Consider the following 6032-nt stretch of genomic DNA (forward strand, 5'->3'; position numbering starts at 1 on the left):
CTTAAGAATGCATGGAATGCAGAGCTAGGCTGGTGCTCCGCAGCTGTATGTTAATTTATCAATAGCAACTACTTGACGAGGCAGACTACAGAAATTCACCTCACTACACAAATACTACACACCAGGAGACAGACTACAGAAGGACAACACTACAAAACACACTACAGACTTGCAACACACTACAAAAAAACAGACTACAGACATGCGACACACTACATAAGACAGACTACAGAATTGCTACACACTACACAACGCAGACTACAGAAATACTACACAAGACAAACAACACAATTACGACATGCCAAAAATACGACAAACTACAAACTACAGGAATTTTTTCTGTAGTATTTCTGTAGTACGTTTTGACTGGGTTACGTTGACCGCGGCGAGAAGACCGAGACCGAGGTGACCAAGCAAGCTGTCTCCTGCCCCGAAGCCCAGTGCCCGGCCCGACAGGACCCTGCTACACCCGACTCGGATAGCGACGACGAGTTCTTCGATGCACTAGATACAGTGCCGTGTGACAGTGAAGAACCACCCCAACAGCTAAATCTTCGGACAAGATCACGCCGCAGTGCAGTGCCACCCCGACGGGACGACTTCGTCTATTACTAGCCGTGCAGGCTGGATTCGACAGTGTTGTGCGTGTGTGCGCATGTGTGCGCATGTGTGCGCATGTGTGCCATTTATTGTTTTTTGTTCCATCATCGGGACCAGCGAGACTCACTCACCGACAGAAGTGTGCGCGGGTATATGTGTGTGTGCGTGACTCAGATGGCCACAGTGCGAGCCAGGGACAAAAACCGCGGCGACAGTGTGCTGTGACTAAATTATCCACTGACTCTAGGACATTGATTGTGACAGCGACAAGATTGAGTGGACATCAGAACATTTTCGCGGACAAATAATACGACAAGTGAAACACAAACGGAAGGAGAAAAATTCGTAATGACATAAGAACACAGTAATTAGTGAGATGTAAGTAGCTTATGTTTCACACATGTACTAAAAGCATTTAATGATGAATTATTAACAATGGATGTGTGTAAGGTGTTCCATTCGCGTATAGCACGAGGGAAGTATGAATATTTGAAAGTGTCAGTACGGAATGAAAACTCGTTTAGAGTGTGAGCGTGATTATTACGTGTTTGTCGTGTTTGTGATTTTGATATGTATCTTGAAGTGTCGATTTTTAAGTGATTGTGTATTAGCTGGTACATGGTTTTAAGGCGCGCTAGTTTTGCTCTGTTTTGAAGGGTGAGTAGTCCTGCCTGTTTGAGTAGTTCTGTTGGTTCAATGGTACGTTTTGTTCAATGGTACGGGACAAGAAGCTAGTAAGAAAGAAGTCAGCAAAGAGAGGTAGTTCAGCATTCATTCCGTCAAAGTTAGCTTTGCTATGGGATTTTTATTTTTGATTAGGCGCCTTTCTATGGCGATGGCGATGGGGCCGCCCTCTTTCGAACGGGCGATCACAGCATCACTGTCCGAGCTGAATCTGGCACAAAAAAAAAAGGACACAAAGGGTTTACGGGCTGTCCGCACACTCCACTTTCGTCCGTCACTACAGGGTTTACGCTTCTCGTTCGTGCCTCCCTTGCCGCTCCGGCCGCTGCGCCCACCAACACTCCAGGCGTCTATTTGTAACCTCCACCGCTGCTGCCGTACCCGCGCCGATGGAGAAGCCCAGTGCCTCTGGCAGCGACGCTGCGTTCGGAACAGGGATGATGTCTACATCGGAGGACCACGTGCTCCAAGGATTCGTCCTCCGCTCCGCAGATGGCGCATGCTGTCTGGCACTCAGTGAACTTCGCTCTCCACTGTCGCGTTCTCAGGGCACCGCAGAGAGCTTCAGCCAGCAGGGCCACTTCCCAGAGAGTTCTCGTACCACGGCTCCGGGCGGATCTGCAACTTCTGTGAACTTTACGCCGACCGCAGCTACCCATTCCGCTCTTTCACTTCCTCCTTTATTTTCTTCGCCCGACTCCCAGCCGGTCCCCTACGCATTCGCTAGGCACACCGCTGGCAACTTGTACCGTCGCTTGTATCTTGTATCTCTCTCTGAACAAACAATGTTTCCAGTAATGATGTCATGATCGGAGAGCCCATCAAGATAGCTGATGGCAAATGTCAGGAATATTAGTAAGGATTAGATCGAGTATGCTGGAGCATGTGGCAGTGCGCCGTGTGGGTTTATTTTATATATTTATTTATTTAGACATACTGGCAATCCACTGGGGATTTTAACAGGAAGGGCATTTAGTACAAAGCATATCAGGGTGAAAAGGACTACATGGCTAAAAAAGTCAATGCAGAGTGCGTAGTCTTAAAAGGAACTTAAAAGGTGAAACGATGGGAATACATGTGTCACACTTCATTATACAGTTATACAGGGAAGATCACCGACGCCTGGCAAACATGATCACACTGATAGGTTAGGCATGGCCCACATAGCATCACACAGAAACAATATGAACGAAAAATGTAGCACTAAACATGAAGTTAACTATTTAGGATGACATTTGGAATATGTGATAATGACAGGAGGTGATTTTCAACAAGTTTTGCAAAAGTATCTAGTGATGTACTATTAGTGATGGCATGATGAAGGTTATTCCACTCTCTTACTGCAAGGGGGAAAAATTAATATTTCAGGCAGTCAGTGCGGAAAGAATATTCTTTTGGTGTTTGGCTATGTTTATGCCTAGTTGGTCTCGCCTTTGAGGTCGTGATGTACTTAGTTTTATCAATATTAAGTCGGTTATGCAGCAATTGATAAAGCAGCTTAAGACGAGCAAGTTTGGCTCTATTTTCCAGAGTGAGAATGGCGGCGTCAATGATTAGTTGAGTCGGTGAGTCAGAATACCTGCATCTGTTAAACACAAACCTAACTGCCTTTCTTTGGATGGATTCTAATTTACTTATGAGACATTTCGTGTGATGAAACCAAGTCGCATATTCCAGAACTGACCAAACAAAAGCGTTATATGCAAGTTGTTTTGTTGAAGGCGGGGCTTGACGGAGGTGTCTTCTGAGAAACAGGAGCCTTTTTAATGCGGCTGATGTTGACATGCGACTTCCATCTGAGATCATGTGATATTATAACACATAATGAGTTGAGATAATGAAAAATCTAAACATGACTGAAGAAATGCGTTAGATTCTCTTTCACTCGCGGCGACAAATTGTGTTGTCCGATTGGGGTAATTGAAGTCACCAAAAATTAATATAGCACAATTCGAAAACCGGTTGCGCACTTCACTCAGAATGCGAAAACATTCTTCAGCGAAAACATTGCCCGAATCTCGGGGCCGATAAAAAACACCAATAAGTGTGTCTGTAGTACTCCATTTCAGCAAAACCCATACACAGAATAAGTTTTTTGTTATTGCCAACAGAACACCGCCGCCTTTCCGATTTGCCCTGTCGCAGCGAAATATATTGAACGTTGCCTGAGTAAAAGAAATTTTGTCGTCAGGAACATCATCCGTAAGCCACGTTTCAGTGAGCGCAATTAATGATGCAGAACATGAGTCGATGAGCGAAGAAATAGGGACGGCGTTCGAGAGGATACTTCTGATATTTGCTAAAAGAAAACATAACGCTTTATCACGACTGTGCTACTCAAGTGGCGGCAAGGAAGAGTGACTGGGATGTGGTAGCGGTAGGTCAGTCATCAGGACTCCCCGGGGTCCGAGCTTCTACTTGTGGCGCATCATTTCCAGACACACTGCGCCCGTGTCCCAGACGAAAACACTATCGTTTATTAACAGCTTGTTGAAGACAAGGTTCTCCTGTTTAATCGATTTCGAGAACTGCCAAAGTTTTCGACGCTTATCGCGCACAGAAGCCGAGTAGTCGCGTGCTATCCTGAAGTCGATTTCCTTAGATATATTTAAAAGAACTGTATTTAGAAGTAACCTTAGATGGATCTTTCAGTTGAGCTGCTCACATATAAACACCGTGCAAGAATTAATCCTTGCTTGCTTTATAATAATCAAAGCGAGAAAGAGTCCAGCGTTAATACAATGCGTTGTCAATTTAAGTATATTTCATTGTAACCGTATATACTCTATCCAGTCATGGGACTTCACTTCTCTTACTAATCGTGCCTCGCACCGCTCATTAATCTCAAGAAAAGAGCATTAAGAATACTAGCATCGGAACCTCGGCCCTCATCATCAGAACAACTCTAAAAAGAGGTTAACATCGTGCGTTTTCATATAATTCACGATTACAAATAAGCGCTTTAGATGAATAATATTGTTACGAGCGAGGTTTTAACTGACGCAGCATGAACGTCGAAGACGTGCAGAGGAAGCCCGCAGACTCGCCCGAATGCGCATTAAAGATCAGCAACGGACCGATGTTTGACGTTACAACTTACGACGACGCGGTGCTGTGTACAAGCCGGGAGACTAAGTCTGGCTTTGATCACCAATTCGCCGCCGCGGACTGAGTGAAAATCTTTTACGGCGATACTTCGGCCCGTACAAGGTGCTTCGGTGATTAGGACTATTGAACCACGAGGTCGTTCCCGACAGTGCAACAGCGTCTCAGCGGCGGCGAGCGGACCCACAAATTGTGCACGTCGTCCGCCTTAAGCCATGTTACACGTGCTAAAGGCTATACATCTTTACTTTCCAATGTTTATGTTAACTCAAGACTGTTTGCTTTGAAACATCGATGTGATCTTTTTTAAGGGGGGAGTAATGCCGCGACGCATTCAAAACGTTATTCTTTTTCTACAGCTGTTGGAATGCGGCCTTATCACTGTGATTCCAGTGCACGAATCGATTATGTATTCTTTGCTTGTACTGTCACCCGCAAAAGTTTGCGGGATCTCCAGCGCGTGGCTGAGCGGCGGGAAACTGCATTCCTGCGCCATCTGCCGTCAAAGAGCACGGCGTCGAGGCTCACGGAAATGGCGCGCCAGGGGCGCTTTGCGCATGCCTGTCCTTTCTTCGCTATCAAGCATGTCTCGTCACTAGCTTCCCCGTGATGCGCTTTTGCCACTCGCGGCAGCCGCTGATGCGCCGCGTCATCATCGTCGCGTGTCTGCTTTGGCGGGTAAGATGAACGACGAAGCAAGCCGGTGTGTTTTGCTCGACGCGCAACGTTGTCTGAATAAATGCAGTGAAGCTAGTGACGAGACATGCTTGATAGCGAAGAAAGGACAGGCATGCGCAAAGTGCCCCTGGCGCGCCATTTCCGTGAGCCTCGACGCCGTGCTCTTTGACGGCAGATGGCGCAGGAATGCAGTTTCCCGCCGCTCAGCCACGCGCTGGAGATCCCGCAAACTTTTGCGGGTGACAGTACATTTCTTTTGTCGCGAAGTGTAGCCTTAGCATTTTCTTCTTCGCGCAATATGGGCTGAGGTGTATCTCGAAAATTCTAGCCATGCGTGTATGTATCTAGAATTTTCCAGGGTATGCTAGCGCTGACACGTGCAACGTGTATTCATAGATCGACGACCGCTGAGCACGATTGTTGCTGTCGCTGCCGCCAAGTTGTTCAGTTCATTTATGGGCTAAAGTCAGAAAAATAAAAAGTTTATTCATGTCAAGGTTGTCTCCTCATTTGTTGCCGACGGCATTGTCACCACCTTGTGACAATATAGAAGACGCAAAACAGAAGCAGGAATACACCAAGACCAAAAATATATATTTCAGTACATACGGGCTGGGAAGAACAGTGGCTGCTTTAGTCCAGTATTTTCATCGAAGCTCTGGAATCATTACTGGCATCGCCACTCCATCCGCACCTTTAAAACGCCCTTCCGGTAATGCACGGCTTCATCGGAAATGTAAAACCAGCACAAATATGTTACATCAGACGTTTAGCTTAATCATTTCGTGAAGCGGACAATGAAATTAGAAAATGGAAGTTTCCGGCGTAGCACATGCACAAAAACCCGACATTTAGAGTAGCCTAACCATGGCTTATAAGTTCCAAGTACTCCAGGGGAATACTTTGGTCACTGACCTAATCTCTATTTATTGCATGCAGTTTTTAGCAAAGAAATACGAAACTGA

The sequence above is a fragment of the Amblyomma maculatum genome, unplaced genomic scaffold, assembly GCF_055883805.1.
Source record: "Amblyomma maculatum isolate TAMU_Amacu unplaced genomic scaffold, ASM5588380v1 scaffold_19, whole genome shotgun sequence".
Taxonomy (NCBI): domain Eukaryota; kingdom Metazoa; phylum Arthropoda; class Arachnida; order Ixodida; family Ixodidae; genus Amblyomma; species Amblyomma maculatum.